The 18,897-nt window shown below is 44.6% G+C and overlaps 1 protein-coding gene across 1 annotated transcript in view; it reads left to right on the top strand.

The window, feature by feature from the left end:
* LOC124721945 (pyruvate dehydrogenase (acetyl-transferring) kinase, mitochondrial) overlaps positions 1 to 18,897 on the top strand; it is a 377,601-nt gene that overhangs the window by 100,532 nt on the left and 258,172 nt on the right. The window lies entirely within an intron of this gene.

The raw sequence follows: 18,897 nt of genomic DNA, 5'->3' as shown, positions 1-18,897 counted from the left end.
GCGCCATCACGTCTCAATCCTCTGCCGGAAAAATATTGGCGTCGAAATTTCTTGCCGCCACCAGGAGTTGATTTGGCTACTCTGACATGGAAAGCCGTCGCACTAGCGTAAGTAAGCGGGCAGGTCTGTATGGGGGACGGGGCTAACCGAGCTAACGCGTAGCCCACAGTGACTTCGCCGTCCACTTACCGTTAAATTTTTTAAAAAGGAAAAAGTCCAAAGTGAGTTCCCTATTCACTGAAACTAAACCTTGATGACCAAATAAACGGTTTGCTGTGCGAGTGCTTAAGGCGTCTCTGGAGACGTGAGCGTTTCAAGTATAGCTTTAAAATGAAAGTCTTTAATTATACTGGTGAAAGCCAGTCAGCCGTAGCCGGCCGGTGTGGCCGTGCGGTTAAAGGCGCTTCAGTCTGGAACCGCGTGACCGCTACGGTCGCAGGTTCGAATCCTGCCTCGGGCATGGATGTGTGTGATGTCCTTAGGTTAGTTAGGTTTAATTAGTTCTAAGTTCTAGGCGACTGATGACCTCAGAAGTTAAGTCGCATAGTGCTCAGAGCCATTTGAACCAGTCAGCTGCAAATTATGCTTCGTGTGTTTGCACTGAAGGTGATATGTAGGCATTGTTGATGTTGCGAAACGCTCGGAGCTGTAGCATGGGTTGTGGCGGCTTGCGGGCTTTAGATCTTGACACAGTGTGTTCCAAAAAAAAAAAAAAAAAAAGAATGGCTCTGAGCACTATGGGACTCAACTGCTGAGGTCATTAGTCCCCTAGAACTTAGAACTAGTTAAACCTAACTAACCTAAGGACATCACAAACATCCATGCCCGAGGCAGGATTCGAACCTGCGACCGTAGCGGTCTTGCGATCCCAGACTGCAGCGCCTTTAACCGCACGGCCACTTCGGCCGGCCACAGTGTGTTCCAGTTTCTGCACTCACATGTTCGCTCTGCATAGCATTGCTGTGTTGCTAAATACGGGGAGGACTTAAATGGTTCAAATGGCTCTGAGCACTATGGGACTTAACATCTGTGGTCATCAGTCCCCTAGAACTTAGAACTACTTAAACCTAACTATCCTAAGGACATCACACACATCCATGCCCGAGGCAGGATTCGAATCTGCGACCGTAGCGGTCTCGCGGTTCCTGACTGAAGCGCCTAGAACCGCTCGGCCACACCGGCCGGCACACGTTTGTGTTGAGTCGATCTAAACCAAACTGGTAGTCCCACAGGTACTGAACTGCACAGGTATGATTGTAAATTGATTGTGATTGTTCCTGTCCGAACACACTCCTTTCAGTGTCCCACGATTCCTTTAGCTCATTGAAAAACACTTCGTTTCTCAGCGCCACGATTCTCAAGTTGACGGGTGAATGAGCACGCTAGGTTGATGTATTTGCTAGCTGCCGCTGTAAAAATTCCAACTCGTGACGGCAGTCGACATTTGGCGTTGCGCTCCTGGCACGGAGAGGTAATGGTCCACAAAACCAAGCGCCAAACACTTTCATCTTCCTTGTATCCAAAGATAGCAGGTAGCTGGCATCGAAACGAAACGGCAAATATTTAACTGGCGCGAGTCCGTACGCAGCGACGCTAAACATTACTTCCTGAAAATAATGACGCGTGGGTAAGGACTCCAGAAAGCTACGTCACGTACAGAAGCAGTATGGGATTTCAGTTTCCCATGCACTTCACAGCAGGAAATGGAACACATATCTATAAAAAACATTATTGTATTTCGTAAAATTATATGTACAAATAAATGAACTAATTCCGGGAATGTGTTTTTTAAGCATTTGCCGGCTACGGACTGTTACAGAAGTCTGCGTACAGCGCCAACAGAATTTTGGAAAGTTTAATGTGAAATCATATGAGGATTGACTGAAAAGTAATGCCTCCACCTTCGTAACTCATCAACAGTTGGCAGCATTGGTATGCGGCAGGTACTGGCTTGTTCCTTACAAGGGAACCTCCCCATCGCGCACCCCCCCCCCCCCCCCTCAGATTTAGTTATAAATTGGCACAGTGGATCAAGGACAGTCTGAGCTCAGGAGCACCGTGGTCCCGTGGTTAGCGTGAGAAGCTGCGAAACGAGAGATCCTTGGTTCATTCTTCCCTCGAGTGAAAAGTTTACTTTCTTTATTTTCGCAAAGTTATGGTCTGTCCGTTCGTTCATTGACGTCTCTGTTAAATGTAATAAGTTTAGTGTTTGTTTTGCGACAGCACCGCAAAACCGTGCGGTTAGTAGACGAAAGGACGTGCCTCTTCAATGGGAACCGAAAACATTTGATCGCAAGGTCATAGGTCAACCGATTCCTCCACAGGAAAACACGTCTGATATATTCTATACGACACTGGTGACGGCATGTGCGTCACATGATAGGAATATGTTGCCGACCCACCTAACTTGTACACTTGGTGATTGGGTAAAAAGATTCTTCTACCTTGCCCGATTTAGGTTTTCTTGTGGATGTGATAATCACTCCCAAAAAAGTGACGGACAGATAATAATTGTCTGAAAATAAAGAATTAAATTGTTCACTGGAGGGAAGACTTGAACCTAGGATCTCTCGTTCCACAGCTGCTCACGCTAACCACGGGACCACAGCGATCCTGATGTCTTACTGTCCTTGATGTTGCATATGTTGCGAATGGACTACTCAGTTTGCATATTTTGCTTTTTTTTTCATAGTTCCACACAACTTCTTCCTGTTTTCTCGATTGATCTGTGTTCAGTTGTTCAAGGCTTATCCACTGTGCCAACTTATAACTAAATCTGAGGGGGGTGCGATGGGGAGGTTTCCTTGTTAGCCTCTTCTCTACAGCTCCAGTTGGCGGGAAGTCTTATCACTGAACGGTTGTGTTGTTACAGTGTTAAGTATGGAACCTTGCACAGACGGTCGGTCAGTGCGATTTAAGCAACGTGCAGTCATTGAATTCTTGACAGCAGAAGGTGTCACACCAGAGAATAAAAGCAGTTAATGGTGACTGTGTTGATGTGAGGAGTGTGTGTCGTTCGGCGAGTAAGTTTAAAGATGTTGACGCGGGAACATCTGACTTGCGCGCCAAACAAAGAGTTGGACGTTCTGTGACAGCAGCTACCGAGTTTCAAAAGCAAAATGTTGACAGATTGATTCAGGGCGATCGTCGTATCACTCAGAGAGAAACTGCAAGCACAATCGGCATTTCACAAGAACATGTAGGTCGCATTATTAATTACTTGGCTATCGGAAGATCTGTGCACGATGGGTATCCCAGATGCTGACTCCTGAAATGAACGTGCACAGACTTGAAATTTGCCAGGAACTCCTCTCGCGTTACTAGAATGAAGGTGACGCCTTTCTCCATTCAATCATGGGACACCATTATGCTTCTGATGAAGACGTTGAGAGAACTATGAGGCTGTGGTTGCGGAAACAGTGTGTCGACTTCTTCCGTGACGGCTTCAGAAAACGTATCACTGTTGGCAGAAATGTTTCCAATTGGCTAGTGTGTATGTGGAAAAGTGAATATTGGTAATTAAAGATCACATTCTAAGGATTGTTTCTGCCTTTAATTTGTTAAAATATTCCCATCCAAACCCAATTAACAAAGGTGGAGGCATTACTTTTCATTCAACCCTCGTAAGTCTGCGACATGATTAACATGCTGGACATAGCCCTGAATTTATTGGACGGTAGTGCATGAGTTGTAATGGCCAGCACACTGTTCTCCAGGCCATTTGCTCTGCGGATCATTAGTACCGGATTTCGAAACTGAAACTGCCACTCCTCGTTGAAGTTGTTCCCAAAGTGGACTCAAAAGGTTATGTGAACTCCATGTCTGTCCTCCCATCAAGAAAAAATCTTCCATTGTTCATGGATTGAATTTTGTTCCTCGATGTGGCAGTGAAGTACTCTGACACAACACTTACTGAAGCGGACAGTGTCAAGAACACAATTTAAGTTTCTACTTTTCGCAACAAATAATTTGCTTTAGGGAGTAAATGAAGACAAAAGGAAATTTAAAGTCATATGACTTCGTTGGCTGTGAGATGCCATGACGATATGTAACAACTGACAAGGCGAGAGCTTGTGGAGAAATTGTGGTGAAATGAGTAATTTATTTCTACAGATTGTACTACTTAGTATCAACCGAAGTTTCGAATAGTAGATCATAATTCTGAGAAATACGTTTCTGCATTGCAAGTTGTAGTTGGATATGCTCAGATGCAGGGCCGCATAGTTTTCATACCCACTTAAAGTGCTGGCAATGATTACTTCATCAAAAGGAACATGCCTGCGAAATGCGGAACAGTTGCTTTGATGCGAGAGAGAAGTGTTCAGGCGATCATAACGGCCAGTGTACAGCAGTAAACATTACGACCTTCGTGTGTTATCTGTTTGTCCGTTAAGTAATCTGGCCAGCGCGTGATGTTTGCAGAAAGAAATCAATTTGAGAAGACCGCCTGTCGTACGATAGCCTGTTTTGACGTTTAAGGATGCACTGAATTTTTTTCATGCGTTGCTTTACTATGTTACTTGAAAACTTAAAAAAATCTACTATAAATGAGTTTTGTACTCATTGTCAAAAGTAGGTACGATTTGAAGATCGCATTAAGTGGAATGTATGGAACATTCATTGACGCTGAACCATGGTTGTGGTTGTGTTCCTAGCTATTTACTACACTAGGCGAAGAAGACCCGCTTGTGGAATGTGTGGAATAGAAGCGATATATCTAAATAGAAAACGTTGGGGGCTCTCTGTAGCTGTTCGCGAAAGACGTCGTTGTGGACATTGAGGTCGCATGAGAAGAAAAGTGTTGCGAAATGCGACCAGTGCCGCAAATCATCAGCAGTTCGTTCCAAGGTTGGTCCCTTCCCAATGTCAGAAAAGCAATGTAATACAAGTAACAAGGTACATCAACACAGTACTGTTAGAGTACACTATGAAGGAATTTCTCGCCATTGCAGTGAAACACTTAGGCAAAAAAAAAATGCATTTATTTTTCAACATAATCCCCTTTAGGTCATCTTCAACGTTTTTGTACAGAAAAGATAGCGCTCTTCGAAGTACGCATTTGCAACGTGTGCAAAATACCAGTAGCTTTCAAAACTCTCGTCATACCTAGTCTAACATTAATTAAAATTTAACCTTAACGTTGAGATGAACATTGCATTACTTTGCTAGGTATAGGAGGTGGCAAGCTACTTCTTCCCTCTGATCTTTAAGCTAACTTAATCGTTCAGCTACAGAGGGAGCTTCAATTTCACGTGGACTCCGAACCAGAATACAACTTAACTTTTTATTTTTAACAAAAAAGAGCCTGTTTCGGTCTGTATTATCGTCATCAGACCAGAGGTTTAAAACAGCTATATTTATTATTTTTGCACTGCGTTGTGGCTAATTGATACTTCGGTCTCTTAAATCGGTTATTAACAAGAAACAAAAAAACACCTATTACAACCGAGACCAAATAAATACCGAAAAATACCAGGTACTTAGAATTAAAATACCGATCGGTTTTGTCATCCCTACCGCAGACATGTACCTGCAAAGAAACAGAAAATTTAAGTACTTTCTCGAACTGATAATTAAAACTTCACCACTACCCCTCGTAAAGGCAGCCGTTGTGTCGGCATACCAATTGCGAGTTGAACTATATCAGTTTTCCCATCCTGGGGGTAATTACGTCCCTGAGGGGTAAAATGAAATCTTTTGAGTAGTGAAAACGAAGAGGGTACTGTTGTTCCAGTCACGAAACTGAATAATTTTTATCACTATTTTGAAAGAATGTAATACTGACTACACAAATTATCCAAAATAACACGAATCGCATACTTTGTACTTCGTACCATACATCTATGACGGGGAAAGAAAACGTGTACATCACAAATGCTTAAATACCTCTTGAAAATGCCTTCTCTGAGTTGTAGGTAGTTCCCACATTAGACTAGAAATTGCTTCATTATTCACTTCGCAACAATAAACAAATTGACAGCACGACACAACAGTGTGATGGCGACTACACAGCTGTAACGCCTACTAAGTATTGTTATTAGTGGCATCGATCAGGGGCAAAGCATTGGCAGCCTAAAATCTCCCAATTTCTGCCATTTCAGAAGTAAGCAGGCCGACAGTCAAGTAATTTATAAACAGTAAATATAGTGCACACGTTTTAAGGCGGTTGATTTAAATTGGTGTAGAGCGTGTGGGTGAAGCGAGTATCGCTAGTGAGAACAGCGATACATGTTTTGTTAACAAGTGTCTACCCTCAAAGTGGATAGTTAACTTTCTTTTCTGAGGAGGAGCTGTAGGTAGCACCCACGATTCGGTGAGACTTGCTCCATCGTTCTGTTAAAAACAAAAGAAAAAAAAAGGTTGTTAGAAAGAAGCTATACGCTTGCCTCATTGATTCATTAGTTCATCGATTAATAAAACACCATCAAAAACTGAATATCATTTACCTTTCGCCATTTTCAGAATGAATGTGCTCGAAGATTATTTTTTTTTTTTTTCATTCTGAAGCGTAGCTAGGCGTTTATGTTGTTAAACGTGGTGAGAGGGAACAATAGGATACTAGCTTATGTCTGATGCAATCAGGGTAAAGGTCTCAGAAAGGTTGGTAACCACTGAAGGCGTACCTGTCCACTTGTTACAACATCAGTACACTGTACGATGGAAGATTAAAAAAGAAGGTAACGTTTTCATCGTCGCTAAGGATAGGTTCAACACTGCAGTGCTTTACTGGGCACTGTCCCAATGTAGTTGTTATACCTTTGTCTTTTTTCCAACATTTAAACTGACTTACACAGCTTGTTACAGAGGACCTACAGTTTAATGTGGTCTCCGAATCACTTGGCAACTTGTCATTTTCGCGTTAGCAAATTTGTACTAGATGTGGAAGAAGCGATTAGTCACTGAAAAAAAATGGAGTATCGATTTGGTATCGATTGTCGCACATTTGTATTTGTAATGTGAAACTCACTAATCCACATGCCACAACGTACTGGTTACCCGAGTACCAATATTGGTGTAGAAACAGCGGTCTTCGTTGCAGTGATGCGCGTAGGTTATGGATAATTCCGTTGTCAACGGCCAGTACTGTTTTTTTCTGTTCGTCTCGCGAGTTGAGAAAGCTTCAGCGAAGTAGCGAAAGGCGGCGTGTCTACGTGACGTCTGGCGCGCACCACACAGCAGGCGGGTTTCTGACCTCACTGCTGGCCGCAACCTTCTTCTCTTTCAGTTCAAATATCAGATTCGTACACGAGTTCAGAGTCTTTGTCTCGTAAAAGCTCTCATTGAAGTGCTCATCGACCCACACCTGTATTTCAGTAATCGATTGCAGATGACGTAATTTTCAAATACGTAATGTGGCCACTAGCAGGAAGGTTCAACTTCGTTATCAGATACCTTCTACACTTACATAGTCGATAAAGACTAAGACCAGTACCGCAGTCTCCACTGCAGTTTATCTCGACTTAATTTCATGCCATTTTTGACAGAGGTGTCAAGACTTAACATTTACTTGAATCTGACTGGTGTTGACAGGGGGCAATAGATCATTTGTCATAAATAAGCAATATCCCGCTGTTTACCTCAAGCAGTATATGTAATACGTGGGATACTGCAAAACCCACCTCATTTCGTTTTTGCTCTGAGAATTATTTTATGCCGTCCATTTCTGGCTTGCTGGGCAATTCCTACACAGTTGAGCAGTATTCAGCCGTCAGACGTCTTTAAAGACCTTTCGTGTGCGGTGGAAAGGTGGATTTTAGGTTCACTTGCGTCAGCAGCACTCAGCACTTGAAACCTGATTTTAGGTTCACTTACGTCAGCGGCACTCAGCACTTGAAACCTGTTCTCCAGGACACCAGGTCTTCCTGTCGTGATTATCGGTTCGTGCGTCGCTTATCATAAGGAACTCGCAGGAAGCCACTTACAAACCTATTAGACGCAAACAACAAAACAAGTGCTTACCACTTCGCCAAGAAGTTAAGGAGTGGCTGTAAAGAACATGCATATGCAGTATTTTTGTGTTGGTGAAACGGCAATGAGGCTGACGCTAAACCTTCGGAGCAGTGGAGGTTTGTACAAGATAAGTTTGTGACTGCCACCGAACAAGTGATCAACGAACCCAGCACAGTATACTGTTTATTCATTCGTTAAGAAGTTTTTCAGAATATCGCTGACACCTCGTCTTTTTTATATTTTTAATCGCAACTTCTGAACATAAGAGCATTAATTTCAGTAAGTACAATTTAACTGATACATAATTAGATTATGTAATGTTTTCTGAACGGGTTCATCCTCTGCATAGTAAACTCGCTAAAATCAGGCCGCATTGTCTAAATAAATGGGAGACGACAATGTTCCTTGGTGGCTGTCGGTCGCATGATGTTGTTAAGGCTGGCGGCGCCTATGCATTTTGATCCGAGTGGGATGCGTGTCACCACAAGATTTAAACTATCCCGTCCTTCGATATCCACACGTACCTATAACTAGACAGCGTTGCACATAACAATCATTAGCCACCTACGCTGCACAAAGATAGTTTCACAGTACAGCTCCTCATATGTATAATTTTCGAAATAATTTTCTGTATTCTCAGTGGAACTTTTCATGCTTTAAAATCACTCGTGGTAGCTGTTATTTCGAACTGTCTCCTGACGGTGACATCCATTGTCCCACTTCTACGTAATCTTTGAAAATCTGAGGTATTTGTAGATAGGTTTTCTCTTGTTATCAAAGAAATTTGATATTATTCGGTATAATACATCACGGAGAATTCTAAAGAACTTTGAAGCATGTTTCTGGGTTTGATGTCATTCGTGTTTGTGATACGGGATATTTGCGTGTAAAAGCGGAACTGGTTCTGTATAGGAGGAGGTAACCTTCAGGAACTGCAGTCCCCATTAAACTGCTCTCTAAACTTCGCTGTTCTCTATTGTTACACTCCTATGACCTAACTGTCGTCAAACACACCCGCTTTTTCAGTTGCGTGGAGCAGTATGCTACATATGATCGACCGAGATGCCACACTGAGGATAGCACTGGACTTGTTTCCAGAAGGAGCTGCGTTCAGATGCTCTTCAGACCATAGTGAAATAGGTTTCCCTAACTCGTTTCAAATGCTCCCATTTCCCCTTTTTATCCTTGTCCAGTACTGCCTTATTTTCCTCTTTGATTTAGGGTCTGGGAGTTATTCTTAGAGAGGCCAGTGTGACGTGGCGTATCTTGTAAAGAGCTCTTCCGTCGTTTCAATCGCGTGGGGAAACCTAAGTCTGACCAAAAAAGAGTATCTCAGAGATGTCCTCACTTGTGAACATTGTTTGGAAGAGAAGCCAATGTCTACTTATAATATTGTCCTGAGAGTTCATGCATGAAACTAGTGGGTTGTCGATTATGCAATCACTTTGCGCGGAAATATGTTCGTCTCGGCTGAACGTCAAAAAATAAATAAATAAATAAATAAAATAAATAAATAAAAATAAAAAATAACATAAAATAAAATATGGCTGCTTTATATTGTCGATAATCAGCGTCTTCGTAATGCTACATCGTATAAATATTTAACTCGTGCTCCAGTTTTCCTCGTGTCTTACACCCCTTTCATTTGCCGGCCAGTATGACGTCGCCGTAGATAGCGTGAATTCAGTTGCGAGCGCTAGGGCCTACTTTGGGCCACTTACCTAGTCAGACAGCTGAGTGTACTAGCCAGACAAGCTAACGATGTGAACTAGAACCTCAGTATGTTTCTGTCGCGGGCAGTGATCCAACACCTGTGCTGTTAGAGTACGCTTCAGTTACCGCGAAAGGCTTCCGAACCTCTCGCTTTGTAACGGGGCGTGCTCCGAAACAAAGCCATTGCCGGTCGTCACTTGTTTTCCCTTTTTATCGTGCCAATCGTAGACGAGAGGTTGCGCAAAATAGTAGCTCTGCGCTGATCCATAACGCGTTCTCGCGAATTTAAACTCCTAGGACACTATTTGTGGACGATGTAGGCCAAGATACGATTTCCCGTTTTGAGCAATTCTGAGTAAATCTATCAACTGCCGGTAAATACAACGTCGATAGTCCGTCTGTTGTAGAGTAATGTTTAAATAGAAAAGTCGTATAGCGCTGTTACACGGGAGCCAGGTAGGGGATGGAAGAATGGAGAGGGTGAAACTAGGTGTCGCCACACATGCTACTTATTGCGAATAGCCGCGAGGGGACTCCGGAAATTAACTTTTCCATCCGACTGACGGGTCAACATCGGTAGTGTTATTGCGGAAAAGTTTGGCATTCAACCCAGGACACTGGCGCAAAATCCGGTGATTACGATCTATGTTCAAATACCTCTCCTACCCTTGTTGGCCACATACTATACCTGGATCAGAATAACGAAGCGACCGACGGCTAGTTCTTTACAGGTAGCTATAACCATTTAGAGAATGATATTGGTCACGCCTTTTATTCTGTTCAGCTTTGTCATATTGCGTTGCTACCTCATGTACCAGTTGACACGGTCAGTTGCAGACGGCACTTACGGTGACCTTAAGTGGAATGACCACATATAACAAATAGTAGGAAAAGCAGATGCCAGACTGAGATTCAAGGGAAAAATCTTAAGGAAATGGTATGCGTCCACGAAAGAAGTGGCTTACAAGGCGCATGTTCGACCGATTCTTGAGTATTGGTTGGTTGGTTTTGGGGAAGGAGACCAGACAGAGTGGTCATCGGTCTCATCGGAATAGGGAAGGATGGGGAAGGAAGTCGGCCGTGCCCTTTCAGAGGAACCATTCCGGCATTTGCCTGGAGTGATTTAGGGAAATCACGGAAAACCTAAATCAGGATGGCCGGACGCGGGATTGAACCGTCGTCCTTCCGAATGCGAGTCCAGTGTCTAACCACTGCGCCACCTCGCTCGGTCTCGAGTATTCTTGAGTACCTCGAAGGAAACGTTCTATTGACGCACAGTCAACATGGGATTAGAAAACATCATTCCTGTGAAACACAACTAGCTCTTTCTTCACATGAAGTGTTGAACGGTATTGGCAAGGGATTTCAGATCGACTCCGTATTTCTGGATTTCCGGAAGGCTTTTGACACAGTACCACACAAGCGGTTCGTAGTGAAATTGCGTGCTTACGGAATATCGTCTCAGTTATGTGACTGGATTTGTGATTTCCTGTCAGAGAGGTCACAGTTCGCAGCAACTCACGGAAAGACATCGACTAAAACAGAAGTGATTTCTGGCGTTCCCCAAGGTAGTGTTATAGGCCTTTTGCTGTTCCTTATCTATATAAACGATTTGGGAGACACTCTGTGCAGCCGTCTTCGGTTGTTTGCAGATGACGCTGTCGTTTATTGACTAATAAAGTCATTAGAAGATCAAAACAAACTGCAAAACGATTTAGAAGAAATATTGGAATGGTGCGAAAAGTGGCAGTTGACCCTAAATAACGAAAAGTGCGAGGTCATCCACATGAGTGCTAAAAGGAACTCGTTATACTTCGGTTACATGATAAATTAGTCTAATCTAAAAGCCGTAAATTCACCTAAATACATAGGTATTACAATTACGAACAACTTGGAAGGAACACACAGAAAATGTTGTGGGGAAGGTTAACCAAAGACTGCGTTTTATTGGCAGGACACTTAGAAAATGTAACAGACCTGCTAAGGAGACTGCCTACACTACGCTTGTCCGTCCTCTTTTAGAATACTGCTGCGCGATGTGGGATCCTTACCAGATAGGACTGACGGAGTACATCGAAAAAGTTCAAAGAAAGGCAGCACGTTTTGTATTATCACGAAATATGGGAGAGTGTGTCACAGAAATGATACAGGATTTGGGCTGGACATCATTAAAAGAAAGGCGTTTTTCGTTGCAACGGAATCTTCTCACGAAATTCCAACCACCAACTTTCTCCTCCGAATGCGAAAATATTTTGTTGACACCGACCTACATTGGGCGGAACGATCACCACGATAAAATAAGGGAAATCAGAGCTCGTACGGAAGGATGTAGGTGTTCATTCTCACCGCGCGCTATACGAGATTGGAATAATAGAGAATTGTGAAGGTGGTACGATGAACCTTCTGCCAGGCACTAAAATGTGATTTGCAGAGTATGCATGTAGATGTAGATATTGTTCACCAATCTGGGATCCTTACCAGGTAGGACTTATAGAAGAGAGAGAGAGAAGATACAACGAAGAGCGGCACATTTCGTCACGGAATCGTTTCGTCAGCGTGAGAATGTTAGAGATGCTCAACAAGCTCCAGTGTCAGACGCTACAAGAGAGGCGTTGTGCATCACTATTGAAATTTCGAGTGAGTGCTGTCCGGGAAGATTCGGATATCATATTACTTCCTACCACATACATTTCTCGACTACGACGAGAAAACTCGATGAAAAGAGCTAATACAGAGACAATCATTCCCCCCTTGTGCCATTCGCAAGTAGTACGAGAAGTACCCCCGCTACACCCCGTCAGATGGCTTGCAGGGTATTGATGTTGATTGATCTTTTTCTTGTGCCGTTGTCCCGCATCGGCGCAGGGCCGGCGTTGTTAGCTAACGGATTGTGCATGGATGGTTTGTTTGGCCGGATATTCTTCCTTTCGCCACCCTGTGTGTACCCCCTACTGTCTGCGTGTAATGTGAAAGTGAGCGAAGGTTCTCACCTAACGGGACGTGACAAACCGTCTAAAACCCACGGCCCGGCTGGCCGGTGCACCGATCCTCGCCAGCCACGGTGGCCGAGCGGTTCTAGGCGCTACAGTCTGGAACCGTGCGTCCGCTACGGCCGCAGGTTCGAATCCTGCCTCGGGCATGGATGTGCGTGATGTCCTTGGTTTAGTTAGGTTTAAGTAGTTCTAAGTTCTAGCGGACTGATGACCTCAGATGTTAAGTCCCATAGTGTTCAGAGCCATTTTGAGCACCGATCCTCGTAGGCAATCGGCCGAGTGGACTCTATGCGGGGCTGACGCATCTCCCCGTTCCGGAGGCGACGCCTTAACGCGCACGGCTACCCGGGCAGTTGCACGAGGGAATGTGTTACCATTCTGATAAGCAAACCCAGTACTGCACGAAAACGGGCAGCGAGTGGCTGTATCCAGAACTTAAACGTCCAGCTTTTGCTGTCGCAGCAGTGTTGTGTGCGCAGACAAATGTAAACCGAAAGCACAGCCTTCCAGTGCTCGACTGTCAGTCACTTTATTTTGATCGAGAAAACAGTTATGAAAATTTCTTCCATCATTAGGATTCGATCCACCTACTCACGAGATGAGCGCCATCGCGCAAGCGTACGTTGCGGAGGCCTTGGCCGGCCGGAGTGGCCGAGCGGTTCTAGGCGCTACAGTCTGGAACCGCGCGACCGCTACGGTCCCAGGTTCGAATCCTGCAACGGGCATAGAAGTGTGTGATGTCTTTAGGTTAGTTCGGTTTAAGTATTTCTAAGGGACTGATGACCTCAGAAGTTAAGTCCCATAGTGCTCAGAGCCATTTGAATTTTTTTATTTTTTATTTTATTTTTATTTTTATATATATATATATATATATATATATATATATATATATATATATATATTTTTTTTTTTTTTTTTTTTTTTTTTGCGGAGGCCTTCTTGATTCAAGCGTTTATCATATAAGATCATTGCTATACAGTTAAATGGATTTGAGCGCTTTTATCCTGGAAAGCCGAGATCGGGGAACGAGTGAGAAAAGAATATCATCAGTAAACGTTGTATTGAAGTAATAGCGCTTTTGCCGGTAGCTTTCTCTCAGTCTTCTATGTACGAGAAAGTTGCTTGTCAAGAAATGTGGCCCTTCGTACTAAGTATATTCTTCCAGATTCCTCATCTTTAATATTAGCAGACGATTCACGGACTGGTCCACAGTTTCCTCTGTGAAAGCGGTTTTTATTTTCAGATACAAAGTTTTGCTGTACCCCTCGAGCAGGGGCAGGGTGGCTGTCGTTGGGGCTTCTCATCACGTTTACTTGGGCTGGGACACATGACCACTCCCCCGTGTAAAACCCCTCTTTTATCCCTCTGTTTTCCATTTGTTAGATATAGATATGGTCTACCCTTTTATGCCTTCTACTGTGCGTGTTTAATTTCCTCGTTTTATAGTTTGATTGCTATGAATGGATCCGTCCACTTTTAGCGAATAACTCTGGAATCCCGGGACTGACGAGCTCGCCGTTTAGTCCCCTAATCCCCTCAATCAATCAATCAATCCAATCTGTTAGTAGTGCCACTGCATGGAAAGTCTGAGGCAGAAATGTGACCAGGAATCTGCCCGCAGTTTGTGGAAACCTAGGTGTTTCGCTAGGTTGGTAAAAGCGGTTTTGTACAATAAGCTGTACGTGCATCTTACTCTGGCAGTGCCCATGGGTCGAAATGGCAGGTTACTTCATTCTGACGTCATCGTAACTGATACCAACTGCGCCTCTCCACAGCTGCACTGCGCACTGCCGTAGTTTACTGCTTGTAAACGTGGGTCACCGTCATGGCACGCCTCTGCACCGACATAAACTTTATATGACTCCTGCTTCTTTTCAAAAGAGCTGACCCAACGAAATCTCTCTATAAACACCAGCATGATCCGCGAACGCACCCTGACCTTATCTCCTAGGTAGGCTGAGTGCTGGAGCAATATAAAAGATAATTATACTGTAGTCGGTTGGACCATCACTTTGCAGTCTATTCACAGAGAGCTGGGACGAAACACAGTTTCACGTGGCCGACCACCACCTGTTCCAGTGAAAGCAGGGGGTGCACGCTTAGAATTTGGTCGCCGTGCTGACGTCACAATGATGCGTGTGTCACTCGCGAGAAACCTTGACAAGGATCTTGGGCTGCAATGTATTTAAAAAAAAGCGCAGAAAGCAGACGACATACGAGATTCAAACACAAGCGATTTGAATAACAGTGACAGTTACAATATTGTTAAAGAAACGATAAAACTAAGTTAATTCTGTCGAACCTGAACTATTTTCATTCAGGTTTATAACAAAACTCTCTTCTCTCTCCTATATAATGCAATCTAATTTCCACGTTTGAGTTTCAGCTTTTTCCATCACATGGAGGCCGACACATTTGTTCCACTCCTCTGCAGTCACTGTTCTTACTACTTGTTCTAATAGTTTTTTGACTTCCGACATTTTGTGTGCGGCTTCATGATGCAACATAGGCTTTGATTGTGGCCCAAACTAACTCGATGGCGTTTATTTCGTACTGGTACGGAAGAATTCTGAGAATAGTTTTCCCTGCATTCTTAGCCATTTCATCTTCCGCATATTCGTTGTGTGCTTCTAAAAAATGGTTCAAATGGCTCTGAGCACTATGGGACTTAACATCTATGGTCATCAGTCCCCTAGAACTTAGTACTACACTCCTGGAAACTGAAATAAGAACACCGTGAATTCATTGTCCCAGGAAGGGGAAACTTTATTGACACATTCCTGGGGTCAGATACATCACATGATCACACTGACAGAACCACAGGCACATAGACACAGGCAACAGAGCATACACAATGTCGGCACTAGTACAGTGTATATCCACCTTTCGCAGCAATGCAGGCTGCTATTCTCCCATGGAGACGATCGTAGAGATGCTGGATGTAGTCCTGTGGAACGGCTTGCCATGCCATTTCCACCTGGCGCCTCAGTTGGACCAGCGTTCGTGCTGGACGTGCAGACCGCGTGAGACGACGCTTCATCCAGTCCCAAACATGCTCAATGGGGGACAGATCCGGAGATCTTGCTGGCCAGGGTAGTTGACTTACACCTTCTAGAGCACGTTGGGTGGCACGGGATACATGCGGACGTGCATTGTTCTGTTGGAACAGCATGTTCCCTTGCCGGTCTAGGAATGGTAGAACGATGGGTTCGATGACGGTTTGGATGTACCGTGCACTATTCAGTGTCCCCTCGACGATCACCAGTGGTGTACGGCCAGTGTAGGAGATCGCTCCCCACACCATGATGCCGGGTGTTGGCCCTGTGTGCCTCGGTCGTATGCAGTCCTGATTGTGGCGCACACCTGCACGGCGCCAAACACGCATACGACCATCATTGGCACCAAGCCAGAAGCGACTCTCATCGCTGAAGAGGACACGTCTCCATTCGTCCCTCCATTCACGCCTGTCGCGACACCACTGGAGGCGGGCTGCACGATGTTGGGGCGTGAGCGGAAGACGGCCTAACGGTGTGCGGGACCGTAGCCCAGCTTCATGGAGACGGTTGCGAATGGTCCTCGCCGATACCCCAGGAGCAACAGTGTCCCTAATTTGCTGGGAAGTGGCGGTGCGGTCCCCTGCGGCACTGCGTAGGGTCCTACGGTCTTGGCGTGCATCCGTGCGTCGCTGCGGTCCGGTCCCAGGTCGACGGGCACGTGCACCTTCCGCCGACCACTGGCGACAACATCGATGTACTGTGGAGACCTCACGCCCCACGTGTTGAGCAATTCGGCGGTACGTCCACCCGGCCTCCCGCATGCCCACTATACGCCCTCGCTCAAAGTCCGTCAACTGCACATACGGTTCACGTCCACGCTGTCGCGGCATGCTACCAGTGTTAAAGACTGCGATGGAGCTCCGTATGCCACGGCAAACTGGCTGACACTGACGGCGGCGGTGCACAAATGCTGCGCAGCTAGCGCCATTCGGCGGCCAACACCGCGGTTCCTGGTGTGTCCGCTGTGCCGTGCGTGTGATCATTGCTTGTACAGCCCTCTCGCAGTGTCCGGAGCAAGTATGGTGGGTCTGACACACCGATGTCAATGTGTTCTTTTTTCCATTTCCAGGAGTGTACTTAAACCTAGCTAACCTAAGGCCATCACACAACACCCAGTCATCACGTTGTGTGCTTCTGTTTTTAACGATTTCTCATAGTTCGTCTTTCAACATACCGTCTTCAAAAGCGATATTTTTAGATTTTAACCATTCTGAGTTTCTGCCGGCGTATACAATGTTCAAACAACTTACGGGAATACAGTTGGAACCCGGGTGACGTCGTCGACAATCGCAGGTATATCGACGGTTGTGGATGACATGGCCCGGCTGCATTCCCCTACGTTGTTTCAACGTTTTATTGGAAGTCCCATTAGGAACATTTTCTTCTCGAAGAGTATGGTACGGCTCGTTATCAAGATCAATAATTGCGTTTTCGTAAAGCCGAGGAAGATTGTCTTGAAAATAGAAAAAAGAAAAAGAATAGCTATTGGATGGGCGCAGAAACAGTGAATGTTGAAAGTGAGTAGAAACACTGATGTTCACGCAAATAATCAAAAACTGGTCTTTCAGACATAACGAACTTCACAGTCATATTCTAAGATCACCGCCGTATAACACCCCACAATAGAACGTTCGCAACGGATGCGGCCGCATTAAGCGCGCGCTCCTTGTATTCTTCACTCGTCGACAGCAGCGCTGTGTTCACGCGCCAGCCGTCTCTCGTTTCGGTATGCTGTTTTTATAGGTACTGTTCTTTACATCCTCCTGAGAAACAGCTCAACCAAGGGCCTACAGTTTAATAAGTAATCCGAATCTCAGTACGAATTCATGCAGTGTGAGCAAAACTTTACTACGTTAACTAATTCTTATGTTGCTTCTTTGTAGAGCAACGTAATATTGTGTATGCCCTACAGATTTAATTTATTTAATTAACCAGTGTCCGGCTTGCAGTTCCATAATCAGACTTTAACTGACTATCGTCGTCAAATAAGTTACCTTTGAAGATGCAGTAGTAATGCAATTAAAAAAAAAGTTACTGTTCAACTTTTAACCTTTTTTAACTTGCATTACCACTGCACTGTCAAAGATGAGATTTACTCTGTTCGTGCCTCATTCTCGATGAATAACATCTTATCCAATGTTGTTTACAAATATTATAACTTTTTTGACTACGATAGTCAGTTGAAGTCTGATGACCTTGTAAACCGAAAACTGGTTAACTAAATAAATTAATCTTGTAGAACACATATAATACTGCGTTTTTAATTTGCAATACAGAATTTTGTTGGTGGTTCTAAACTACACAGGGTAGTATTGTCGTAGCGATGAGATTTTCACTCTGCAGCGGAGTGTGCGCTGATATGAAACTTCCTGGCAGATTAAAACTGTGTGCCGGACCGAGACTCGAACTCGGGACCTTTGCCTTTCGCAGGCAAGTGCTCTACCATCAGAGCTATCCAAGCACGACTCACGCCCCGTCCTCAAAGCTTTACTTCTGCCAGCATCTCGTCTCCTACCTTCCAAACTTTACAGAGGCTCTCCTGCGAAACCTTGCAGAACTAGCACTCCTGAAAGAAAGGATATTGCGGAGACATGGCTTAGCCACAGCCTAGGCCCTAGGGAATGTTTCCAGAACGAGATTTTCACTCTTCAGCGGAGCACTTGCCCGCGAAAGGCAAAGGTGCCGAGTTCGAGTCTCGGTCCGGCACACAGTTTTAATCTACCAGGAAGTTTCAGCTTAGACAATAATCACTTTCAGTGTAGCGAGTAAAAGCTTGCCTAGAATGTCAGGGCGACGTAGCCCGCGCCATGGTTAACAGAGTGGATTCGTATTCGTGAGGCTGGCTGTTACGTCTCCGTTCGGCCTTCCAGATTGTAGTTTTCAGTGGTTTCTTAGGAGTGCTTAACACGAATTCTGGAATGGTTCGTTTGAAAAGGTCACAACCGATTGACAGGGGTGGACAAAAATATGGAAGCACCACAAATACTACACATTTCCATGTCTAATACGGTGTAGGGAAACCGTTGGAATTCAAAGCAGCTTCCAGTCGTGTCTGAATGGATAAATACTGGTCCTATAATGTTTTCAAGGAGAATTTTATACTATTCTTACTGCAAAATAGTGGCAACTTCAGGTAACGACGATGGAAGTGGGTAGTGATCACGCACCCTTCTCTCCAAAATAGA

This window comes from Schistocerca piceifrons, chromosome X (assembly GCF_021461385.2).
Source record: "Schistocerca piceifrons isolate TAMUIC-IGC-003096 chromosome X, iqSchPice1.1, whole genome shotgun sequence".
Taxonomy (NCBI): domain Eukaryota; kingdom Metazoa; phylum Arthropoda; class Insecta; order Orthoptera; family Acrididae; genus Schistocerca; species Schistocerca piceifrons.
Note: the sequence above shows the minus strand (reverse complement) of the source record. Positions and strands in the feature narration are given on the sequence as shown.